The sequence below is a fragment of the Haemaphysalis longicornis genome, unplaced genomic scaffold, assembly GCF_048455015.1.
Source record: "Haemaphysalis longicornis isolate Haplotype H1 unplaced genomic scaffold, Haemaphysalis longicornis Haplotype H1 scaffold_14, whole genome shotgun sequence".
Taxonomy (NCBI): Eukaryota; Metazoa; Arthropoda; class Arachnida; order Ixodida; family Ixodidae; genus Haemaphysalis; species Haemaphysalis longicornis.
In genome coordinates this window covers 50371474-50396736 of record NW_027526245.1, presented here as the reverse complement: position 1 = coordinate 50396736, position 25263 = coordinate 50371474, and the positions used below count along the sequence as shown (strand labels likewise).

The following is a 25263-nucleotide window of genomic DNA, read 5'->3' as shown; positions in this document are numbered from 1 at the left end:
GTTGGTGAAAGTCATCGGCCACAAATGGTTGATCTCGTCCGCCTTATGGTGACAAACTGGGGCAAGACCTGCAGAAAAACTAAAGTGAGGCAAACGTTTTTGACCTTTCGTGGCCTGGAGCACACTTCTGAATAGAGAAAAATTGTAGTCAGCACAAATGGTCCTGATGGCTATTGAAGCAGTACCCCAGAAGCCTGTCTTCCTGGTGCGTTTCTCGCCGCTTAGGTAGCCTGGTGTACATTTTCTGTGAGTATGGAACACTTTGTGGAAATTGGGGCTTCAGTGAAATAAAAATGGGGTCTAACCTTGTGCACATATAGCTAACAAAAAATATGCCATGCAACGTACCTTTCTTGGTACGCGAAATTACTTGCACCTGGTAGCGTTCCTGGAAGCCAACAATTACATTTCACCTTAATTAGGAAATGCGAGATGGCCTTGCTAATACTCTCCCGCGGTAACTTTCTCGCTGCTCGCCTGGTTGACGGTAAATATAGAAGCGGTTTTGGTGCTGCATACGCTAACAGTGAGTTGCGAATGCTGGACTAAAGCTATTTTAATCATTTGGCCTTTATTTCTTTCGCCTAAAGCAGGAGATATTCCAAACGCTCACAAAACACTGCGCGGCCAGCAACTATTGCCATAAATATATTTCATTGGATTTATTTTTGGTAGAACATTTGCAAAAAAATATGATGCGCCAAATTTCAAATGTCTTCAACGCAGCATTCTGGGCTCACTATTAAAAACAGTTTTGTTGAGACACACTTTTTGGGGTCCATTGCCATCATGTCTGCAAGGGCAATCTGGAGGACATGGGTCGTCTTCATTCTTCTCGGAAGAGTCACACTGAAAATGAATAGCATGCACAAAAAATAGCATATGTAATCGCTAGACCAACCTAATAAATCACCTGCAGATGTTACAAAAAAAGCTTACCCCTACGATTTTCACTGATCCACCAAGACAAGGGTGGTATATCTATAGAGAATACACTACGCAGTGAAAGGATATGACGCTGTAAGTCACAATGAAACCTCAGTGGTGCAAAACACCGGTTTGCGAAAGATGAAAAATATGGGAGGTTCACTTTCCTTCAACATGCCAATAGTGGGGTACCTTCAGAAAAAAGACTCAGGAATATTGATATCACTACTTATAATGACGCTGCTTAAAATTTCAGTAGCTGCTGCTACCAGAGAAGATTTGTAAAGGACACATGGTTTGTATTCTAAATGTCATGTTTCAGTTTGGCTGGTGACCCAAAGCTCCGACTGATGTAACCTATCTGATGAGTGCGAGACTTCGCAAGGTGAAGAAAGGGGACCATGTTTCAAGTAGCGAGGACACCTTCATTAGCGCAGAATGAAAATCAAGCAAAACGATGTACAGAATACAAAGTTTTATAGCATGCTAATAGGCATATAGAAGGCCAGTGAAATTGTCCACATTTACTCTGTGGGGACTAGTATGAAAGCTTCAAATGTTGCTTCAAGTCATAAATGTCGGTAGCGGGCATTCGTATAGAGGGTAGCGTAGGTGACTCCATTAGCGGACGCTATGAACCGGCTGTGTATGGAAGAGCGGGGACGCTCTTCTATTTTCCGGTGGACGTAGAAAGCATGTTTCAGCTTGCGCAGCCATTGAGTGTGCAGCGCAGCCCTACGGGTGGATAGCCGCTTTAAAGACTTTAAAAAAAGAGCGTAAAAGACGGTTGATTGGCCAAGGCGGAGTGTGCATTCTTGCTGTAGCGACAACCACTTTTTGAGGGCAAGAACGAATGCCTATTTCAACCGCTCATCCGTGGTGTGGTGCGAGGAAGCGGATTTCCCCCTTTTCTCGAAAGCTCCAGCCAGACGCGAAGAATGGCAGTAGTCCTCATGAAATCATGGGCGTGTAGGAGCACCACATCGCATACGCAGGACAAATTCAGCAAACTCTTTGTTGTAGATCCAGAAAGAAAGCTCAAATTGCATAACTGAACACCAAACGCTGTGGGAAAAATTCCGCGCTTTTTCGCGCACCTTTTGACTGCGATACCATACGGTCCCAGATGGCCAACACCGATCCTACAACCATATTAGCGACATGGGAGGCAGTTCTGGCAAGGTCAACCTTAAGGACAACTTAAACATGGTCGAAAGATCAAGGCGCGATGGTGGTGAATCTAGAGCTTACTTGGGGCCCCACCCACAAGCTTCGGTCTATTTATTTTACCCACTCTCCCGCTGTTACATTTTCTAAAATAAAATTATCGGACTAATATTATTCGCTGCAGTAGCAGACGCAATTTTCTGGTTGTGGGAAACAGCACGAGATAGCAACAGCAAAGTAAATATTTCTACATTCTCTGATGATACGAACGGCAACTTCATATAGAAGAGGTTTACTTGTCACTAGCCTCCTTGAACCAAGAAAACCTATTGTAAGTGAGATATTGTGTAAGAAAATATAGGATTGCAGCGAGTGAAGTGCAGGGTTTTCTGATAGTTCAAGCGAGCACCGTCCTAACTACAGCAAATGACGACCGTAGCAATAATTTGCCGTTTTTCTCGTGCTAGCTCTTGGCAATGAAACACTTTCGAAATGTGTAAAATTTGGCACAGCTCGTCCTTGTATTCCCTAATCTGGCAGTATTCCGACACAGAGAAAGAACAGAATGTGGTCAATCTTCGAACTCGCGTTTTTGTACAGCTACCGAGGGTGCTGTTTAGTTTTTACCAACCAGAGATTTTGGTCTCTCTGTCTATATGTCTGCTTGTCTGTCTGTGTCGTCCATTCAGCCGCTCAGCCGAAGTTAGGGTAAATGTGCAGTGAAATGTTTATATAGAAACTGCCATTATTACCACATCTAAATCTGTTGGCGATGTTCACACTTGTCAACATTGTTAAGGAAAAAACACTGCGCTTATGTAACGCTAACCACCAATATGTAACTTATATTGGCGGTATTACTTTAAAAATACATGAATACTTGATGAAACATGGCTGCTTGAATAAATGCGCCCCGGCAGTGGTGATAATGATGGTGATGGTGATGATTATGATGCTTAGCGGCTTCTCTTTTGTAGTGTGTTAGCTTCCAATAGCGACCTTAGTCGTAAAGCCACTGTTCAACTACCTCCCCCACAGGAAAAAACTAAAACCCTTTCATGAAATTTTTGTGCTAGTGTGAGTTCTTTTTACTTATGTCTTCCCAGATTCTTTCTGCTCTTCCCCCACTAACAATGCAACCTTATTTTACTAATATCTACTGCTGCCAATTTTACTTTTCCGTTACTTTATAGTGAAGCGCCTCCGTAAGGTGGACGTGTCCCTCACCCAGCACTGCACGGATACCTTTGCCGCCCGTTACAATATGTCGCATGGTTTCTGGCTCCATGCCGCACCCTGCGTCCAGTTCTTCCAATACCGGCTCGCGGATATGCGTCTTCGGCCGCAGGCAACCCGCCGGTGCTTCAAAAAACAATGCACCGCCCTTGCTATTATCAATACCGCATGCATCGTAATCCCCTGCTTCCTGATTCTGTAAATAGATAGTTTTAGGGGCCGTATGTTCCGTTGGTTACATTGCAGCTAGGTTGACCGGGACCCGCCTGCGCCTGCGCGCGCGGAAGGGCGAGGAGGCGCGGACATGGCGAAGGCAGGTCCGCGGAACTAATTCCCTTACCACGACGAATGCCCAAGTGTCCAGACGGGTCCCCGTTTACACGGTAACAACGTATATGACGTAACAGACGGAGTGCTCAAATTCTCTGATATCTAAGGACGGCTTCGCGTCCATCCTCTGCTTCCCGGTCGTTGTCTCTGATTTATTCGGTTCATTTTTATTGCCTTGGTTACTTAGCCTGCGCTTCTAGGTTTCATAGTGTAGCTGTCACCGGCTGCACTAGTCCCTCGTGGCGGTATTGCAAGAGTTCAAACAGCAACACTAATGACAGCTTTTAGTAGGCAGAGAATGGGAAGCGCGTGCGGCATTGGAACGCGGTGAAAATAAACCCACTTAATAAAACATCTAGCCTGTTTATTGTGGGTGGAGCAATAGCGTAGAGGTGAGCGGGAAAAAGAATCGAGGCATTCGTGACTGGGGCGGCAGAAGACTATCGTCTTCCGATGATACATGCAACAAAGTTAGCAGATACACCAGTAAGTTTTAAACATATCCCTCTCGAAGGAGACCGTTAATCATTACAGCATGTCAGTCTAAAATGCGCCAAAACAAAACCATAGACAAGCCCGTTCTTGTGTCGATGGCTATAACCACTGAAATACCCCATTCTCGCCTCATCCTTGCAAGGTGCTATGTGTGCTTTGGATTTAAATAATTGATTGTGAAGTTTAAAGCGCCGACGCTACATAGGCGATGAGGCGCACTGTAGTGGAGGTTAAGTATATCTAACATGCGCCGAGATTCGGAGCACATGGTCGTTTTCAATTTCCCCCTTTAGGAAACCTTGCGCCGTGGCTGGTAGTCGAACCCGAGTCAATAGTATGTGGAACAACGTCTTAGCTATGCTTTATCTTTACTGCTAAGTTGGAAGAAAAACCTGCGCTGATTGCGGTGAGCCGACGGATACTGGCCTGGTCGCCGGGCGTAGAAATTCGGAAGCTGGAAGCCGGATACGGGGAACTAATAAAATGGCTCCAATACACACTCTGAAGGTGGTTCAAAAGAAAGCTTGAAACGACGCCTACGAAAATTGCCCATGCTAGGTCACTTCAATTCATACACGTAGTTCTACAAAGACTGAAACTAGAGATTCTGCCAGCCGTTATCTGGCATTGGTGGTGGGGGGGGGGGGGTGATGAGACGGCGTCCAGAACGCAGCGGCAGCATCGGCCACTGCCGGGATGGAGCCGCGGACGCCACCGCTGTAGCCCAGCCGTGAGTCAGGAGAAAAAAAAACTGAGAGGAACATCTTCGTTCTAGCATCCTGATGTTTTAGCTTGGGGCTAAACCACCACGTGACACAAGCGCAAACATTGAAACGGTTCGGCATGCGAGCTTAGTGAGTCCCATTTATACCGATTAAAACTAATTAGTTTAGTACATCAGAGAATTGCGAGAACGCTGAGAGAACATTTATAATTGCTATTTCTCAGAATCAGTTGCTTCTTTCGCATTTTGTAATACCTTTTAAAGCACAACCGAATTGGTAATCACCAATTTCGAAAACGGAGTCTGATTGCGGCCACAATTGGCAGATGCCTAATCCTTCCGTTCAACCGCTTTAGCCTAGCGACGTACGCCTGGTGCTAGCTGCCGCCGGACTTCTTATCACAGACTTAAGAACAAAGCAATCGTGACCTTTCCAACACCTTGACGCTGACAGACTTCCGGACCTTAGCAGCGACAGCGCCATTAAAGTTGAAAAACCCGATTGAAGCGTCGAACCATCTGGATTTGCGGCCACAAGTGGCAGGTGCCTAATCGTTGCGTTCTACCGTTTTAGCATTGCGAGGTTCGCCTCGTGGTGACTGCCACATGACTGCTTATCGAAGACTGAAGAAGGGAACGATCGTGACCGTTCAGCCTTTTTGAGGCTGACCAACGTCGCGGCATCAGCGACGACAGCGCTTCAATCCTATAAAACCGGAGTGAAGGGTCGAACCATTGCGATTTGTAGCCACAAGTGGCAGGTGCCTAATTGTTTGTTTCATTTTAGGCCCCAATTGTGATTGTTAGTTCTAGTACTAAATTCGTTGTGGCCTGTAAATCACCCGTTTTCAACATGGGCTTTGATATATGTACTTATCGTGATCCCATTGGTTCCTTCATTCCTTGCCGAGTGCCTAAATGTTTTGCTACAGCCGGTTCTCTGTCCGATGAAGTCGTATCCGTGTACTCAGGGGGCGCTGCTATAAGTGCCATAAATTTTGTGATTCGTGCGTTCTGACGTAAGCCGAGAAAATGGGTGAAGGGGAACTGACCCAACATGCCTATTTTATTTCTCGCACGCTGGAGCGCACTGCCCGTTTTCTGATACCGAGATGTACCTACTTGTATATAAATTTTTCTTCTTCTTCAACATGGACATCATGACTGCCCCGGCACTGCACCAACCTCGGTACACATCGACCACGCTTCCCTGTTTCGCAACAATATACTGCCAAGGAGACAGTCGACGCACCGATAGCCGGTTGAGGTTGTTTATTCGCAGGGGTGAAGCCGGTAGTAACCGAGGTGGGAGCGTTGAGATAACGCAAATCGTTTCTCGTGCATGCACCTTATGGGGTTCATCTTCTTCCCCTGACGCGTCTTTGGCGCATATCCTCGCGTCGGGATAGCGCATATCCCTACCCTACTCTTCCACATGGTTGATGCTGGCACGATGCACACCCCCATTGCTTGATTGCCTATTTATCTGTTCATTATCCTCGTTACATTTCAATCAGCGGCGCGTGCCTATTGGCAGAGGCAATCTTTACACAATTCAACGGGTCTTGTTCAGCATCCCCGTTGTATGGCAGGAAGCAGAGCATGGAAAGCGAGTAAACGGGGCAGGTAAGAATTAAAGTAACCGCGTGACACCAGAGGCACGGTAAGCGGGAGTGGGAAGGGCGCGAAAAAAGAGAGCGTTATGCTACAGAGCGTTATTGAACTCTATGAGGGCGTTATCGAACTCTATGAACAAAACCACTGTGGAGAGCTTTGAACAAAAGCTGTGACGAGCAGAATAAAATGAAGCCAATAATCCTGAAAAGTTGTTGTCCTCGTGGCTATTCCTTCCTTTGTAACCCGCCGCGGTGGCTCAGTGGCTAAGGCGTTGCGCTGCTGAGGACGAGGTCGCGGGTTCAATTCCCGGCCGCGGCGGCCGCTTTTCTGATGGAAGCGAAAAGCAAAAACGCCCGTGCGTACGAGATTTCGGCGCACGTTAAAGATCCCCAGGTGGTAAAAATTAATCCGGAGCCCTCCACTACGGCGCGCCTCATCGCCTGCGTTGCGTCAGCGCTTTAAACCCCGCATTCAATCAAATCAATCAATTCCTTCCTTTGTAACACATGGCCACTAGTGGGATTGGTCCGCAATTGGGAGTTTTGAGGAACTAACGTGCCCGGTTCGCAAAAATTGATAACACTGTGAATTTGACAAGTAACAGTTGAAGAAAAGTGCCTGAAGAGTGAAGCTTGAACATGATATCACTGGAGTAGGTCAGGTGCACACCACCCTCGCAGAACCCCGATTCTACGGAGGCTGTTGCGTGTTCGAGTCTGCTTGCACACTAAGACGAACAAATAAAATAGAAGAAACTGGCGCCAACACGTGATAGCAGAAAAAAGGCCGTTTAAATTATTCCGTGCTAACAGACAAAAAAACGAAAGCGAAGAAAGGCGCTAGCACAATGTATTAGAAGCGAACTTGCTAATACGTATCGCCAGGCTGTTGCTTTAAAAGCACGTAGGCAGACCGCACCCGGCCGAGGAAATTTTTTGCCGAAAGGCGGAGGATTTCGATAACGCTTTATGTTTTGCCAGCACTGCCCTGCCTGCCACCGACGCCAGAGATTAATTCTTAGGAAGAAAAATGTGAAGCCAGAAGCTCATTTGAACGCCTAACAGAAAAATAAAGTGAACTTAGTAGTAAACTACAGAATAATAACGCAAACCAAAATTAATTGGAGTAGTTCGATTTGCTTGCCCCCCGTGCCACCAGAAGAGCAGTGGAACGAGAGAGCGCACTAAAAGACGTGTCACTCCCTAGTCGCGCATCCGTGAAGAGCGCTGCCCGGGACCGATTTCGTCACCTCAGTATTAAGCAAATAGCACGAATCGCATTGTTAAAGCATTTTAACCCGGCACCGAAATATTACCATGAGCCTCTTATTATCACCACAGCTCCGCCTTGCGCGAGTTTCGCTCAAACGCGGCCCTTCTGGAATAACATCCCTGTTTCGCTGCTTTTCTTTAATTTTCGCAGCATTTATAAAACTCCTGACCTGAAGAGTTGCAGGCTTGCGTACTGATCTCTCCTGGAATTAGGCTGTTTTAACAAGTGCGGTGTTTTTGTGGATATATGTTTCCTTTTCCAATAAAAATTCAGTTGTGAGTGCACCGCTGTATTTGTAGCCTTCCGCGTCCTAGTCTTTCTTGCGCTGTTTGTTTTTTTTATCATGATCGCTGTTGAGGATAACCATCTTAAAAAAGATGAGAGAATAATTTTTTTTTGCCCATGCGAAACGAAATGCTCCCAAAGATACACTAGGAACACCAAGGAATTGTAATGTGCCGAGGAAGAGCCCGAGAGTCAGTATGCAGGCGGGGGTATGGACAGCAATTTAAGACCTTTTTCGCCGATTTAAACAGTGCATTTAGGGAAAGAGTAGAGACTTCAGCCGTTGATGCCGTGTAATTTTACTTATCGAGAATGCTCGAAAGTTGCCACGGATCTGTTTTAATGTGTAGCAAATTACTACTTGCTGTGACCCACTAATATTGAATTTATCTTGACATCCTCTTGTTTACATATATGGCAGCGCAAGGAAGCGAAGTCTGTGTGATGTCTACGCGAAGTTATCAGGCACGTGAAGCCTACTTTCATACGGCACACTGTTCACTTTTCAGCCATAAAAGATCTTAGATCAAAAAACGTTATTTCTGTTATTTCACGTTAGTTCTGTTATTTCACCTTTTCACAGAAGAATTGGGCTTCAAACACGTACCATAATACCTCAAGTTTCTGCAAAGCAATAGTTTCGTTGAGCCAGATCTGTGGATTGTGAACAGCTCACCAAAACGAGTGGCAGTTACGTTTCTCTTCAGGCGTGCAGAACTATACCACTCCCAAACCGCTTTAACCCCACGGAGTTGCTAACGGGACGGCGTCGTCAAATGTCTCTACCGGTAGCGTCTAGTTGCCTGAACGACAAGCACTGGACCACAAGCAAGTACTGCAGGCGCGTAAGCGGAGCTGAGCAGCCGAGCAAAGGAGAAGCTTTGACAGAAGGCACCAGGGCGCCCATTCTTCAAGATATATAGCCGGGGGAAAGGCTGTCTATGAAAAGCCAAAGAAGACTGGAACGGTCCTTTTATCGCCGGAGAGTCCGGGGCCTTTTTTGTGCAGACACACCGGCTGAGCCCCATTGTCCAATAGGTTATCTCATGGTACAAGCCCCGAGCCTCACCAGATCTAAGGAGAGGTGAGGAGGAAATTATGCAAACATAATATACTACCAAATGCCACAAAAACAACATGAACCCCAAAAAGCTCATCAGCCTATGAACGGTAGAAAACACGGACTGGACCCGTGATCAGACGTGTTCAGACCTTTAAAGAGCAATACTGTGCAGGCGATATATGCTGTGTGCTTTCTGCTGAGACGCAAAAAAAATTGCAGCTGATGACGGGGAGCTGGCAAGAAGCGGGCCCTAGCCACGGGATACAGGAATTACAATGGCGCAAGCCGAAGATGGGAGCTAAAAAATAAAGAAATACCGTTACTGTACGTTAAACCGGTAAGGGGGGCAATCCCTGCCGTCCGCAAACACTACAGTGCGCATGAAGAAATGGATGTGTTCTAGATATTTCGAAGGAGATGTGTTGTGCGAATACAAGCAGTGCTTCGCTGTTGTTTATACGGCAGCCATCCACACAATGATTGGCATTGGTATCTGGATGCGGCACTATACTGTAGGCGGCCGAATAAAGTGGTGAGGCCTAACCCACAGATATTCACAGTTGCATGGGGACGACAACATGGGCCCGAGAATCAGAGAGCGCCCTAGGAGTGTGGCCGAGAAGAGCGAAAGCCATGATTTTCTGTCTCTATGCAACAGTGAATAAATGTGAGCTAGGCCTTACTACTTCATTCGGCCACCTACATAATTGGTGACCCGGACGTCGGCAGCATAGAGCCCCACTTCGCCTACAATTGGGTGACCTGGGCAAGCGGCTTCGCAATGGCTTCACAACGCTGCCTCCCAAGCCACAACGCGGACGACGCAACGCAAAGAACGTTCCCCGCCCTCCCAGACCTTCCCTTACTGATTCCATTTGACTCCACCACAAACCACGCTGCATGGTTCGTCATCCTGGAGAACAATATTTAGGTGAATGACATCTGGTCCCCGGAAATCAGGTACCTAGTAACATTAAAAAGCTACCTTCTCACCTCATTCAGCAGATCCAGCGGCCGACTCCAGGCTCCAGTGTGTATGATGACCTAAAGGACCCTGTCCTCAACCACTACGGCATGAAAACCCGGCAGACGACGATCTCAACACAACCTGCAACCGTTACCAGCCCACTCACAGCGACAGCGTTGCCGTGCAGCAACGATGCCGTAACAACGATGTCCCCATCATGCCTCACGGTCCACAGTGATGCAGTAGCATGTAGAGCAGACTGCCCCCCCCCCCCCCCCTGCAGCAGTCTGTCCACTACCGCAGCTGCTCTGCCTCCACGCCCTGCTGAGCCACCGGGGTGGAGTTTTAGGCAACCGCATTTACAACCTTCCGTGAAAGCGGCCGGGTCACCAATTATGTAGGCGGCCGAATGAAGTGGTGAGGCCTATCCCACATTTATTCACAGTTGCGCGGGGACAACATGGGCCCAAGAATCGGAGAGCACCCGTGGAGTGCGGCCGAACTGCGCGGAAGCCATGATGTTCTGTCCCGCGTGGCTCGTCGTGCCTCTCGAGGCCACGCGCCGCTGAAGATGGGGTCAGCGACCGATAATGGTGATGGTGCGCGCTTGTAGTGGATGGCGAAGTGGCCGCTACAATGCAATTGCAACCTAATTTCACCGGCAGACTTTCGTTACAATGCGGCATTACATGGCGAAACAAAAAATACCATCCCATCCTAAATATTGTTCAAAGAAGACACCTTTTGCACAAAGTAGGTACAATCGTTCGTAAGCCCTTCATAGACCACAATCGCAAATCAATAACGAACCCATGAGGCGATTGTTCTCTCACAAAGTAAGCGCACTTACGAATGATATTAAATGTATACTGATATGTGGCTTAACAACGTCTGGGTAGGAGCAAATTGGTAATCCATTATAACTTTGTTTAGCGTAGTAAAGAGAACACAAGACGAGTGATACAAGGACGAGCGCTACTTACAACCGAATTTTGAACCCGCCGCGGTGGCTCAGTGGCTAAGGCGTTGCACTGCTGAGCACGAGGTCGCGGGTTCGATTCCTGGCCGCGGCGGCCCCTTTTCTGATGGAGGCGAAAAGCAAAAACGCCCGTGTGTACGAGATTTTGGCGCACGTTAAAGATCCCCAGGTGGTCAAAATTAATCCGGAGCCCTCCACTACGGCGCGCCTCATCGCCTGCGTTGCGTCGGCGCGTTAAACCCTACAACCAATCTACAACCGAATTTTAATAGCAACCACAGAATTTATGAATAGAAAATACTCACAACAGGCCCAAATGACTATGAAGTTTATCTCACCACTGGAAATCCCCCCACGCATTCGTCAGGCACGCACGTGTGATAAATGTTTCGCACATTTATCGCACAATCTTAAAACGATCGATGGAAGGGCTGGCGTGAGAACTGTCATGTCGACCGCTGATAACTTTTCTAGGCTCTGCAGCCAAACGTGCCCTGTCAGGAAGGAAAAAATCAGATGCCTCGTTAATCACCAAACCCAGTACTGGTGCTGCACGGAAGGGGTGGTCTGCAAGTAGCCGTTTACTTGCAAAAAAGCATACCTTGGGCAGACTGGACGGTGCCTCAACACTCACCTACGGGAACATTGCAACAAGGTATGGTAAGGCAAATAGAGCAATTTGGGTATACATTGCCAAAAGTGCGACAAGTCCGAGCCTATGAACGATTCGTGCTCCGCCATTTTTCGAGACGCGGATCAGCGCACGCGAGAGATTGTTGAGGCCGTGGAAGTGCAGCTGATAGGTGACTGCCTCAGTTCGACGTCCATATCTTTGAGTTCAAAAGAGCTGGCCTTCTTGGATAAACATTTATCACACGTGCTGATTGTTGGGTTTAACGCACCTACGCAACTCAGGCGATGAGGCGCGGTGCAGTGGAGGGCTCCGGATTAATTTTGACCACCTAGGGATCTTTAACGTGCGCCAAAATCTCATACACGCAGGCGTTTTTGCTTTTCCCCTCCACCAGAAAAGCGGCCGCCGCGGCCGCGAATCGAACCCGCGACCGCATGCTCAGCAGCGCAACGCCTCAGCCAATGAGCCACCGCGGCGGGTATTTATCACACGTGCGTGCCTGACGAATGCCTGGGGAGATGTGCAGTGATGTGGTAAACTTCATAGTCATTTGAGCGTGTTGTGACTCTTTTCTATTTACATGTCCCCTGGGTATTAAAACTAGGTTGTAAGTAGCGCTCGTCCTTGTATCCCTCGTCTTGTGTTCTCTCTACTGCGCTCAACAAAGTTATAATCGATATGTTGCCTTTCAGATAATGGTTTAGATTTTATTCCTTCTTCCTGAACAACGCGTGTGTTGCTTCATCTAGAACACTTTCGTTTCATGATTTGCAAGCAGCCGTCTTGACACAATGCGAGCCCGTTTTCATGCAGGCACCATCTGTCCAGAGCTCTTATCAGAGCTTTCTTTTATGCTAACCGATCCATAGGGAGAGCATTATTCTTACACAGAAGCTGAAAATGTCGGTCCGTAAATGTCATGTTTGAAAATGTCGTGTGCTAAACAAAAAACTGAGGCATCACCCAGCAGTTCTGGCCAAAGACGCCAAGCGCATGCGTCAGGTTAATCAGGCGTTCAGGATAGAGCTCAGAATTCGTGTAAAAACAGAAAAGAGGCGTTGAAATCGCATGAAGGATGACGAGGCGCTGTGGACGATAGTTCTCCCACCCCGCATGTGTTCCTGGAAAAGAATAAGTTTACAGCTGTTATGGTTAACGTTATTTGAGGACGAGCTTATGCATCAGCCAAGGCAGGGCCCAACCGAATGCAAGTGACAAGTCCGCTGAGACATCGAGGAAGATTTCATCGCCTCGCCCGCCCCCCCCCCCCTTCTCAGAATGTGTAGTGGTTTAGGACACATTCGCTGGAAATCCACTTTCACCCGGCGGGGTGGCGGTCATTTTTAAAGACGATAGTTTTTCTTGGGCTACTTAAACCCAGAAATTTTGGTCTGTCTGTATGTCTGTCTGTCTGTGACTCGGGTGCGGGTTGGGCTTTTATTTTATTCTATAGCCCTTTACCTTTGTCTGTGACTCGATTCAGCCACCCGGCCAAAGCAAAACAATGCCTGCGCAATAGTCTTATATAGTCACAGCTAAATATACCCGTCTATGTCCGGTGTAATGTTCATACTTGTCAACATTGTTGAAGAAGAACAAGACATTACGCAAATATGAGACAACAAATCAATACAGAGTTGATATTTGCAGTGTTTCTTTATAAAAAAATCAAACATACTTGATTTTGCGAAATTAAATTCATCATCAATTGCAGAAAAAGAATTCACTCCGCCGTCGCCTGCTGTCGCCAGCGCCACTATAGCTTCTGGCGCCATTTTAAAAAATCAACCGGCCACAGTTACGCCAGATTCCACTAGATAGGTTCCACGTTCTGCTTGCAACGCACGTGGAAGAGGGAAACGCGGTTCTGTAAACGTTGAAGTAGGGCGCCTCGATTAACGCGCGTCTTCGCCGTACGGCAGCGTTCGCATCGAGACACCCGGTTTGGAGCAGTGCAACGCGGGAAATTTAAAATGATTTAAGCAAACATTAGGCGTCTTTACCTTGGGAGGAGCGCGACGCAAGAGGAACAACATGAGAGGTGAGCGGGAAAGCGAAGGGAGGCATTTACTTCACAAAAGCCGATAAAGACTATCGTCTTTTAACGGCATTTGCAACGAAAGGAGCAGATACGCGGCCAATTTTTTGACAGGACGCCTTCGTTCCCATTAACAAGACCTTAGCCTTAAAAATCCTAAGAAATGCGTTCGCCCAGACACGGGTGTATATGTTGCTGCGTGTATGAGTATGTGTACAGTGGTAGTCGGGTGCCCTTAATGAAATACTTAAAAATCAGCGTTCATCTCAGCTCCCATGAGCTCCTATGTGCATATTCAACAAAGCAAGTATTGGGACTTGGGCAAAGAAAAACCTTGCGGTTACGAGCTGACCCTTACACAACTGAGAGTATGTGTCATGACGTTGTTCTCGTTTGGGTTACATTTGGTTTAATAAAGCCTGCATTGAAATTACAGCTGTTGCTTACAAATGTTGCAGTAACGCGCATAAGCGAGAGCCAAAACGGTTACATATAGAAAGAACAGTTGGGTTTAAACTAAGGCTTTGAACTACACACCTTACTCATGGCTTTAGGCATAACATGAAAAATAAACCCAATATAACATCCCTTATTTATAACATTTATACTTTAGAAAAAAGCAGCGCGACATAATGCGCCGGAGTGCATTTCACAACATGATACGGGGCGATAGAATGGGCAATCCGACATAGTGCTATTTTAAAATATTTACGAGGACTTTGCGGAATAATACTTTTTATAAAGCGAAAACAAGTGTTAAGTAAAGAAGGGGTATCTAAACAGGGGAGAGAGTATGGTTAAAATTCTTAGAGCTTTCTTAAACCAGTATCATGGCAGTTAAATGGAAAAAACGTGGCCGCGCATCTGCTTGCATTGCTCGAGATGTTGCGGAAAACTGATACTCTAGTCTTCTGACGCCAGCCTAATTAAGTCCTCGCTTCCCCCGGCCCACCTATGATACTGTCCTCCTACCATTTCCGTTCTAGCATGAATATTGCAACGAAAGTCTGTTTAAGAATATTTAATTTTGCGGCGTTCGCACTGCTGGCGTGCAATGTGTTTTTACCTCAAGGGCATCGCAACGCTTGCCTCGTGTGTGTTACTGTGACGCTATACATTTCAATGGAGAAATAGTGCGTTCGAGAAAAATGTATTTTATTTCGTTCAATGGCCACTCGCTTCGAGCATACTTGTGACTTGCCCAAGTACTCGCCTTGCCGCCTTTGTTGACCCTAGGGTGTCAGGAACGATGGCGCTCTACAGTCGCAATGACACGACTGTCACCCTGAGTGTGACCTTCACATTCGTTGTCGTATTATGCATTGTCAACCAAAGAGAATATGAGTCTGTGAATGCAGAAGTATGAGGCGTACATGAGTTCCTCAACGTTATTTAGCCGCTTTGGGAGATGTGGTCGAGAGTCGCTGCAAAAGATGCTCTGGGCACTTTTCTTTAGTTTAGCATGCTCAAGCCGAAGAGCTAATGCATGGAGTTTTATAGACATAGAATTTATCCATGCCGGAGATACTTCTGTAAGTTCTGGTTTCGTCGCCTCACAGTGGCTCTGGGAAACACAGGGACCTGCGCTCCCCTGCACACTGCCAGGTGGTGCCACCGTATAACGGTGGTGCGCTCCGTGGTTAGCAATGATACAGTGTCGGTTATTTCCTTTTTCATCGGAAAAATCGAACATTCATGTATTTGTAATAAACGAACACTGCAACTATTTCTTATGTGTTGATCTTCTGCAAGTTATATAATGTTTTCTTTTTGTTCAACATAGTTGGAAAATATGAACAGTACCAGCAGATTTAGATGTTTAAAAACGGTTTTGCTTACTTGAACGTCTTGTGCGACATCTGTCGTAAATTTGTTCGCGCGGCTGACAGACAGAAAAACAGACATACCCAAAGACCAACACCTCCTTCTTCAAGCCGCCCAAGAACGACTATCATGCATAAAATTAGGGCTGCCATAGAGAGCACTCGAGCCACCTGAGGATTGCAAGTCACATTGTATTATGCGTGCGTAAAGTAAAAAATCACAACACCCGCTCCGACAATTGTACTAGGAACGTTAGGTAACACCGCGAAAAAACACAAAGAAACTAACAGCTCTACTTATCACTTAGCGATAGGGTGTATCTTAAAATAGGTAATATATGATTCAATATAAAAATTGGGAAGTTTATATCTAGCGTATTACACCTGGTATGAGGCCAATTAAAATAACATAAATGCAGAAGGAATACAGGAAGCCCGCATTGCGTCAATTTTCCGTAATGCTAAACCGTCAGCTGGCTTTCTCTCTGAAGACGCTGGTTCAAAACAAATGGGTCCATGCCGAAGAAAAATATACAGGATAACAAGTGGTCTCATAAAGCTACGTGAACAAAAAAGTATATTTGGTATGGGGTCAAGCTACGATGAAGCCGAACATATAAATATAACAAAATTGCAGTCTGTACTAAAAATCAAATTCCCGTAGACAACATTTAACTAAAAATGAGGCAAACAAGTTGGTTAGTGTCTGATTGATTGGTTGTAGGTTTTAACGCGCCGATGCAACGAAGGCGATGAGGCGGGCCTTAGTGGAGGATTCCGGTATAATTCTGACCACCTGGGGATGTTCAGAGTGCGCCGAAATCTTGTACACACGGGCGTTTTTGCTTTTCGCCTCCATCAGAGGAGCGGCCACCGCTTGCGGGTTCTAACTAGGGTTACCAAATCGTCAATGAAGGCAGTTGAGATAAGGGGTTAGCGTACCCCAACATAGGGAGGTAAATAAGTCAGTTTTTTTATTGCGGTATATTCCAGCAAACCTATTGTTTTTTTATTGTTCCGGCCTCTTGAAGTGATACTTAACATGCCGACATGCTGCTAGCACCAACTGCTCTTGCTCTACAATGTTCTCGTAAAAGTTGTGGCACTTCACGCTGAAGTTCAGCTGGAAATTTCGGGAAGAGGATTTCTTTCAGCTGTTGACACAAACAGCCTTTTGATGATGAGCTATTCCGACAACTCTGCGGGTTTAAAGCAATGCCGAACTCTGTTTATGGCATGGTGAGAGTTTCGGCTAGGCTGTTAGAACATAAACCTTGATGTCGTAGATAGCATCTCAGGATTTGTAAACTCACCGCGACTTGTTGGTGTAGCTTGTTGGGTATGTTGTTGGGTATGAAGCACACTGGGAGTTTTGAATCATGACGACATATATATACTCGAACAAATACAGGCTAAGAATATTCCTCAAAGAGCGAACACAAGTCTATGCGGATTACCGTTCTAGTCGCAATGAGGTCCTAGTCGCCAAGGTACAATAACTCCCACTTCCGTAGCTTGAAGTCTAGACGAATTCAAAGGCGGCATCATAGTTATACCAAGAAGTGGCCTGGCGTGTCGTTCCTAACAAACCAAGATAAGAGTGATGCAGCTTCACCCGTCTTCTAGAAGGTCTCAGCGACAAATGAAAAGCTATATGATTAACTTTATTCGCTCACCGACTTATTATGGATCAAGTTTGAAACTCAGGCCACGATTTCAAAAGGGTACAAAGTATGTTTTTGTTGACTAACCTTTTCAGGCCTGATTTTATTATATGTTGCAAAACAAGGTGTTGTGTGTTTTGTCTTCAACTTTATGGTCCGATTATCCCACAAACAATAGATAGAGCTGGAGCGCATGCATTAAAATGAAGCAACCAATTATTTTAGGCCTTCTAGCAATTAAAAATTTTGTTGTGGCAGAAACATCTTTTTGCATGTTTTCATAAACTATATGACCGCATGAGCATACAAACAAAAAAAACGTCGTTCGTAGTGGCAGTCTTTATGTATTTACATTACTGAGAGGAAATACATTTTTACTAAGAAAACCACCAGCATTCATAGCCGCTTAGATGAATTCCAGGACCGGTCAAGGCGCGACAACTTGATCTCTTATAGTTTTGCTGTTGACCAGACGTAAACGTGGGATAAATCTGGAATAAAGGTCCGGGACATAATCGGCTCAGCCCTGGAGATAGAATTGTCGGAAGAAGCCATATCTCGTATGCACAGACTTGGAAAGTTTTCACCAAACCAATGCCGTGCGATAATGGCGAAGTTCGCTAGCTTTAATACAAAAAGTGATTTTTTTTTCCTGGAAAGCTCAACTGAAAATGGCTGGTATCACTGTAGGTGAAGATTTCTGCATTTCTACCCGCACTGCGCGCATGAAACTTATTGAATTTGGGAAAGCTAGCGGTGAACAATTTTGTGTGCGCTACAATAAACTGATGATCAAAACAAAGGCCTATATGTACTACCCATCTACTGACACTGTCTGTGAGATAGAGTCCGAGATCGACGCTAAATAATCATCGTTGCACCCTTCCAAAGCCACCGTTTCATCTTCTGTTCCCGCCACAGGCCCGCATAGCTACATTCCGACTCTTATCGCCATACAACTGATATCAACCTGCTCTTTTGCAAAGTACGTAGCGTTGTAAATAAACGATGACATATCTGCCCTTATCGATACGTACAATGTCGACATAGTGATGTTAACTGAAACCTACCTGTCGTCAAAAATCTGTTACCAAGAAGTATTTGAATGCAAGCAATACTACCGCATGTATCGTTGCGACCGCGGTACTAGATTAGGTGGCGGTGTGCTTATCGCAGTGGCCGATAGGCTCCATTCCTTTCACGTTCCATTTTCCAGCGGGTTAGAAGCAGTATGCGCAGGTCTTAGAATACACCACCGAGATGCCATTTTTTGCGCCTGTTATAGGCCCTCGAGTTCCTCATCAACGTTTTTCTCACAGCTTCACGACTTCTTTCCACACTCATTAACAAGGTTTCCACACTCACCTATGTTTTTGTTAGGGGATTTCAATTACCCTAACATAAACTGGTCTGGTACTGTGCCAACTGTATCTGACTCTTCCCTTGATAGCGAGGCATTCCTAGACGTGTGTTTCAATTTCCATCTTACTCAGCTCGTTACTCCGCCTACTCGTATTATTTCACATAGCGCTAACGTCCTCGACTTAGTTTCAACGACCGCTCCCGACCTTCTTAAATCTTTGAGTTGTTTGCCAGATCTTAGTGATCATTGTTTTATTCATTTCAAGCTTAAAAATTTTTCGTTCCAACCATAAACAATAACGCCTCCGAAACTACAGGAAAGCCGATTACGCAACAATAAACACACAGCTACAAGCCTTTATAGATGAGTATAAGCCGGACTTCTACGTTCGAAGCGTAGAAGAGAACTGGTCACTTTTTAAAAACAATTTAATGAGCTAGTACAAATTTACATACCTCTCGAATCGTTCGCTGTAACCATCGGTCACCATGGTTTAATGTGTCTCTAAAACGCATCTTGAACAAGAAGAAGCGGCTGTTCCGGCAAGCTAAGAAACGCAACACGAGTGACAGCTGGCGTGCATACCTTGAGATTGCCGCACTGTTCACAAACTCCATCACAGAAGCTAAGCGCGTTAACTTCTACACCACTCTGCTATCTCTTTTGTCTGATATTAATAAAAAATTCTAGAAAAGTCCTCAAGGGCTCTGAATATAACACTGTATCGTTAAATGATGTAGATGGTGCTGAATGAAACCAGGCGCAAACGTAACAGGACGCAGAAAGGAGTACACAGGACAAGCGCTGGGTGCTGTTGTTCCACCTGAAAAGTGCTGTTCTGGACTTAATGACGTGTTTTCTAAATCATTTTTGAATAACCTGTTCCCTTTCACTTCTTTACCTGAACTTGTTAAGACGAACGTCTCGGCAATGGATCCCTCGATTATTGGTTATGATGGTGTCGCGACCATGATCCGTAATTTAAAAGTTTCCTCTTCTTCAGGAATAGATTGCATCAATTCAAAGTTCTGGAAAAATACTGAAGTATGCTCATCTATAATTTTGGGCAAAATTTTTTCGCAGTCTCTTTTGTCGTCTTCTCTGCCGAAAGATTTTAAAGTCGGCAAGGTGGTTCCATTCGTTTAAATCAGGCGACATGCGTTCACCTCTAAAATACCGCCCTATTTCTATAACAAGTGTTCCATGCAAGATTCTAGAGCATATATTATTCTCCGTGCTTATTATCTTTCAAGAAACAAATTCATTCTTGTCATCCAGTAAGCACGGATTCCGGAAATCATTTTCTTGTGATACCCAGTTTATATCAATTACACATGACATTTATGCCGCGTTAAATAATGAATTTCATGTTGACACCATTTTGTTAGACCTTTCTAAACCATTTCATCTTGTTTCCAACAAATTACTTTGTCATAAATGAAGTGCCCGCAACATTGACAGTACTATTATCTTGTTTAATGAAAACGTTTTCTCCAACCGCACTCAATTTGTCTCTGCTAAAAAGTTTGATTCTGCGCTTCGCCATTTCACCTCCGGAGTTCCGCAAGGTTCTGTTCTCGGACCTTTGCTTTTAAATGCGGAGAATTTCTTAGGCTCGCCTTGTCCTGCGTCGTTGATGGCGGCGCCGTCCACACGCCCACTGCGCATGCGCAACTCTGCTCCTTACACCCACAGCTCCGCGATACTACACTATATAAAAAAGAAATAATTAGCGGCGCCCCGTTTCGATCCCACGACTCTCTGGCCGCAACGGGAGGTACGCGGTGCTCTTCCCACTACGCTACAAATCTTTTTTTTTATTGCCTGCTTTGACATTTGTACAGCACATCACACAACCTGTCATGTAATGATCTGTCAACCCTACTTGACTGACTACTTGGCTTTAAAACTTTCTAAGACACACTAAATCTTCAAGCACAGGCAACCACTCAGGGGGATCATTCTCAGTACGAAACACTTCCCGTATATACTGTACGCTTTCAAGGAAATTTTCCCTGACAGGCCGAGCATTTATATCCGCATTCCTCACCGCCATTCTCGTCCTCCATATACTATGAAGGCTCAGGAGCATGATCAAATCGTACGGCACACCGCCCTCATTTTTTTCAGGTACGAATCGATTTCCACGCGGCGTTATGGGTAAGTCTTTCTTTACGTACCTTGGAGGACGTCCCAGTGGAACACTGGGTAACAACAGTCGATGAAGACGTGATTAATAGTTCTGGCTTTTTGGACAGTCTGCAGTCGGTTGTCCACGGCACAAAAATACCTCTTTCTGCTAACCAAGTATCTACGGGAAGGTTTTCACTGTGTAGTTTCAAAAAAAGGACTTCATTGCAGGCTTCAGAGGCATACTTTTAACCCTCCTTAAAACATCAAGCCCTGTGCCCTCACCGTATAACGACGTATAAAGTGGCACAGGTAAACAAACATCAACTAAATCTTTGTACAGGCGCTTCCTGGAAACACTACACAGGTTGTCGAAAGAAAATCGTACCTTCGGAAATTCAACACACAGAGCCACTTCACGCAAATATCCTTTCATCCCCCTGCACACAATATCACTTAAACACACAACAAAGTCAGGCAGCACATTTTTCAACCGCACTTGAATTACAGTGCGCAAGAAGGCGTCTTTTTGATCCCGCACAAAACAAAACCTTGCGACAACTTGTGGTAAAAATAAATGACAAAGACGAAGACCCCCCTTTTTGACTGGGCGAAAAATGTTAGAGCGACTGGTTCTTTCCCAGCTGGAAGACCAAATAAAGACCGCAAATACTCTGTGGATTTTATGGACATTAGCACGTGACATACACAACACTTGCGGCTCGTACCACACTTTGGCTAACAAAAAAAAGGTTGCAGATAGTGGCACGGGCAAACATTGAAAAAATGCGCCCTTGCCAGTTTCTCGTTTTGACTCTCAACTTTTCGGTCTCGTTAGTCAAGTAGTCTCGGCTATCCCTATAATGCTCTAGAGGCACCACTAGATATTTTGTTGGTGCCGTGGTCCATTGTAAACATTCAAAAACGGGGGGGGGGGGGGTTGAGCACCAGTTCCCGTGCCACACTCCCGGGACAGGAGCAAGTGCTACGAACGCGCCTTATGTCCTTGACTCATTCAAACTACGTCAAGAAGCTACTGATACAACGAAGGCACGCGAAGCTGAACGTCAACGGAAACGACGAACTGAAAAATTTAGAGGGGGATGCTGAATTTCCCGTGGGAAAGCTGTGGCGGGAAGCGCCACGCGCCTTGCAACTCAACCAGCCCCGTCCGCAGTGCCTCTGATGCTGATTGTGGCAGGATGCCCCTAGGGATTGGCCAACCAAAGAATCCATCACGAGATAGGTTCGCGTTCAATCACCGTCGTCATCTTCCCGTAGGGGAACCACCGAAGAAGAAGAAGAACGGGAAGACAAAGCTGCGAAGAGGAGGGTGTGTACATTGCTCTCAACAGGACTAGCACTGCGTTTGTAGCCATCGAGTCATGGACTAAACGAACGCGATATAGACTATCTCCCACTCTCCTAACGCTCTCCTCTTCCCCCTTCTCTCTTCCTATCCTTTGAAGCCCCAATCCCCTTCCCTGGACTGGGTCGTATGAGGGTGAACTCCCCGTTGAGTTCAACAATATCCCCAGGCCTTTTCTCTTCCCTCCTTTGTTAATAAATCACCACCACCACCACCCCGGTGCACCAATGTCAACAACCTTTACCTCACCAAAGCTGACGGAGACTACCGATTCTACCACAGAGACAACATCGACAAGAACATGATGGACGAGTTTCGGCGCCTCCAGAACCACCGCCTACTCACCGTAACACAACAGCACTTCCGTGCCTTTGCCACCGGTGTGGACCCGGACGCGGAATTCCCTCTGGCGAAGTAAAAACCAGATCACTCAACATAACGGCAACACAATGGAACCACACGGAACTGCCACGATGCTTCGCATACTCATCAGGGTTCCCCAGGGGAAGATGGTGTAATTTTTTTCTCATCTATATTAATAACTTGCATAACTCCGTAACAGCCTCAGTAAGGTTATTCGCTGATGACTGTGTCATTTACCGTGTAATATCATCAAATTCTGGCACGAAAATTGCACTCTGACCTAGATAAGATTCCTACCTGGTGTGATGCTTGAAGGATTCATCTTAACAGCCAAAAGTGCAAACTAATGCGAATTTCCCACAGTACTGCTCCGCCTAACTTACACAATTATCCCCATTATGGAATCTGCACTGGAAGGGGTCACCTCGAATAAATACTTAGGCGTCTACATAACATACATGGTACCTTTCCTGGTACACTCCTGGTACCTTTCCTGGAACCTTTCCTGGTACACTCACTTTAACAATATCACTAACAATGCCAACCGCAAGCTTGGTTACCTCTGTTGCAATTTCTCAATGCCCCCGGTTAACGTAAAGCTACTTTTCTACAAAACACTAATATGCCCCAAGCTTGAATATGCCTCTTGTGTCTGGGACCCTGGTGTAGAATATCTAACAAATGCAATTGTATCTGCCTAAAATCGCATTGTACGTTTCATTCTTGCTACGTATTCTCGGACAGCAAGTGTAACATCTATGAAGACTACCTTAAACCTTCCTCTCCTCTCACACCGTAGGAAACTAGCACGAATAATTCTACTGCAGAAAATTTACTATTACAATCCGTAATTTTGTTTCTCTGAACCTTCATATATATCGTCTCGTACTCATCACCACAATAAATTGTTCTTTCCGCAGTGCCACTCGAATTTATTTTTCTACTCATTTATTCCAAAAACCACCACTGCATAGAACCACCCCCGTGGCACAATTGCTAGCATAACCGATATGTCTGCATTTAAAAATGCTACAGAAAAACACTTTCGTTAATCCCCGTTTTTGTTTTGTTTGTTTCTTCTCGATTTGTTCTGTTTTTCGTACCCTTTCCTCTGTTGGCATTATGTATTAACTCCACTCCATTCTGTAGAGCCTTCTGGCCTTGAAGGTACAATAAATAAAATGAAATGAAATGAAACTAGAACCTTTTTTAGCAATTTGGCCAGAATTTTTTCGTCACCGCAGCTTCTTTTTTCTCGCGTACATCTCTGCTAAAACAAAACGACAGTGATGTCCATCGCAGCGTGCGGCATTGAAGAAAAATTCCTCGGAATACTTTAGAAAAATAGCAGTTTGTGTTTTGTTGTTCATCTACCAGAGGAGCTTTTACGTGATGACGTCAACTGACACCGTCAGGGCCGAAATGGTTGAATCAGCGTAAGCATTTGCTAGCTATAAAAAACCTGATTCCTTTTTTCAATCACTTACTGGATCTCCGCATTCAAGTGGAGGAGGTGTGGTTGGATCTAGCCAGACGACTGACCTGTAGAAGAAAATTTATAAATTGAAAGTAAACATCAATATAATAAAATCTTGTAAGTGAGCGGAGCACATTATAAAATCTGCATTCCAGGAAATAGAAGTTTGGTAAATTGAGTACAAGCATTGTCCCTCAGAGGCGCGACAACAAAAATTATTGAATAGGCACTTAGGGAGTATCAAATCGTTTTTTTTCGCATGAGAATAAATTGATGAAAGGCTTTGCGCCTTGTGCTTATGTTTCTTGCTTCCTGGACTCATTCACAATCACGCAATGAAGTTTCGCTAAGGTCTCAGGTTCTCAACTCGTTAAAATGTCCTCTCGTTCACAGTGACAAAAAGTGTACGACGCATTGCTCATTTTAAAGAGTTGCACACAGTCAGCGGCGTTGCCAAGCGTAAAACATGTACAGTAAGCTGTTTTCTACATGTTTTCGCCGACAAATAATGCACAATCACTTTTGTGATCGACTAAAGCACATTGAAGATCGTCGTGTGATAACTGGGGCAACGACTGTTGAATGTGGTGAACTGTATGGGCGTCCCTGCACGAAACATTGGGGGAAGATAGCCTATGCTGCGTACATGGGTATATTTATACTAGCGGTCGCTACACCGGCGTTGATGCGTCAAACCACTATCGGTGGTATAATTCCTGTCGCAGTGATGTCGCAGCAGTTGTTGCTGCCTTCTGTTTCGAAACTACGTCTAGACAGGTTCGCTAGACACAGTTAGGAGCAGTTAGGCGCGGTATAGATATAATCCACTTAGGAAAGGGATGCGAACGAAAGAAGCCTGCACCTGAAATAAACAAGTCAGCATTGTGTTTCGTGCAGCAAAACAGACCCAGTATCCATCACACCTTGCCCGGAAGTGCAGTAAGCTCAGTTTCGGTTCGGTAAACCCAATGTGGCTGGTATACCCTGCGAAAAGGCCGCATATGCAGACAAATATCACAGGTAAATTATATCTCTCCAGGTACCAGCATGGCGCGATACTTGCAGGGTTAAGAGCGGAGTACAACTCTAAACGTTATTTTTTTATTTCTCGTACAAGGTGCATTTGTTCACCTGAGTTACCCTTGATACATCATGATAGTGTATCATTACACGACACTATCTTGCCCTTAAAATATTGCTGCTGGAAAAAAAAATTTAAAAATTGTTTTATTATTAGTATTGACAAGTTTATCTGTCAATCCTTATTTATGGTGCAAGAAACAACTCTTGTTTTAGGGCTACGCTGTAGGAAAAACAGTACAGTATAGGAAAATCAATAA

The 25263-nt window shown here is 45.4% G+C and overlaps 1 long non-coding RNA gene across 1 annotated transcript in view; it reads right to left on the bottom strand.

The window, feature by feature from the left end:
* Positions 1-635: 635 nt before the first annotated feature.
* Positions 636-25263, bottom strand: part of LOC144165273 (uncharacterized) — a 41916-nt gene continuing 17288 nt past the window's right edge. Inside the window, exons 2-3 of the long non-coding RNA XR_013321431.1 lie at positions 23934-23988; positions 636-849 (exon numbers count right to left, since the gene is read on the bottom strand). This is a non-coding gene — a long non-coding RNA (uncharacterized LOC144165273). The remainder of the gene's footprint in view (positions 850-23933; positions 23989-25263) is intronic.